Genomic DNA, 1,547 nt, shown 5'->3' on the forward strand with positions numbered 1-1,547 from the left:
TATATATATATATATATATATATATATATATATAATACGGTTTAAATTTAAATCTACAACAAAATACCCAATATTTATAATTCCATGTGTATTCCTGTATAACCAAAGTGAAACTGTGCGGAGGAATCGTAGTATAGTCTAAATTCCATTTTGGTTGTAATCTACAATTACGCAGGTCAGAGGATACTTATAGAAAACAAAACAGAATTAAGGAGTTTGTTTTGTATAATATTGAGTTACCTCATCTAAATATAATATAAACAGACCCTATTTTTTTTCAGTTCCTTTATGTGTGTATGTGAGTATGTGTTTAAGTATGTTCGTATATAACCATGTATGTTTATATATGTGTATGTATTTGTGTATGTCTGTGAAAGAAAATTGTTTTCATATTAGCCAGTCTCGTATAATTTAACGAAAATAACGTGACGCTTTCATTTTACCCAGAACTGCGTGTGTGCGCACACTCACCCGTGTATGTGCCTGTGCGTGTGTGAATGTGTCTTTATGTGTGTGTCTTAATATATACCGCAGTATGCAATTCCAATCGTGTGTTTACACTGATAGATGCTTATAAATCTATCAACATTATTTTCGGAATAATATCTACTTCTTTCCTCTATTTCCATCTTTTTGCTTCGTTCTTTTTAACAACATTTTACGAATATATTTTATATTGCAAAAACATAATATGTAAACCTTAAACCACAGTAGAGAAATGTTCTAAAATACCGTAGTTCGTTTTATATAAAGCGAACAAAAACACGTTGATACAAAAAAAAATAGTCATTTAAAAATAAACAAACAATTAAAATAAGGGAAGAAAACAAAGCAAAATTTTCAAAAAAAAAACCCCAGAAAACTGGAATTGAAAAATGATAAAAGACCATCAACCGATGACTGATTTTGGGAGGTGAAGATCATTCTACATGCATACAACCAGCTCATGTTTCTATGCTCAGCATATTATTAGAAAAATAATGGAGAAGAGACGGCAACTTGAGGTTTACAGTACTGGCTGATGACACATTTTCAAACAGTTACAGTGGAAATGTGTCAGTAACCTAGTAATATTTGTGCGATGAAGATTTTTTTATAACTCGTGAAATAGATTTAAAGTGAATTTAACGTCAATTGTGACTCTTCCACGGTGTAATCACCATACATACGTACATACATACATAAACATATACATACATGCATAGTCAATTCAAATAAACGAATAATAAAATTAACAGACAAGTGAATGTGCACAAGGAATGTATTACTTGACATTCGGTAAAAAGAGAGTTTGACTTTTCGAAAATAGCTCTTTGTCAGAAAGGAGAAAGAGAAAAGTCCAAAGAAGGAAAAGAAATCACCAACAGTACGTATGTAGTTACATTGCTATACATACGTATATCATGCACACATAAATATAGGGAAAGAGAGAAAATGAATTAATAACATTTTTCATATAATCCAGTATAACGTACAAATCTCTTTTTCTGTTTCTATCTCACTCACTCTCACTCTCTCTCTCTCTCTCTCTCTCTCTCTCTCTCTCT

This window comes from Octopus bimaculoides, chromosome 17 (assembly GCF_001194135.2).
Source record: "Octopus bimaculoides isolate UCB-OBI-ISO-001 chromosome 17, ASM119413v2, whole genome shotgun sequence".
Taxonomy (NCBI): Eukaryota; Metazoa; Mollusca; class Cephalopoda; order Octopoda; family Octopodidae; genus Octopus; species Octopus bimaculoides.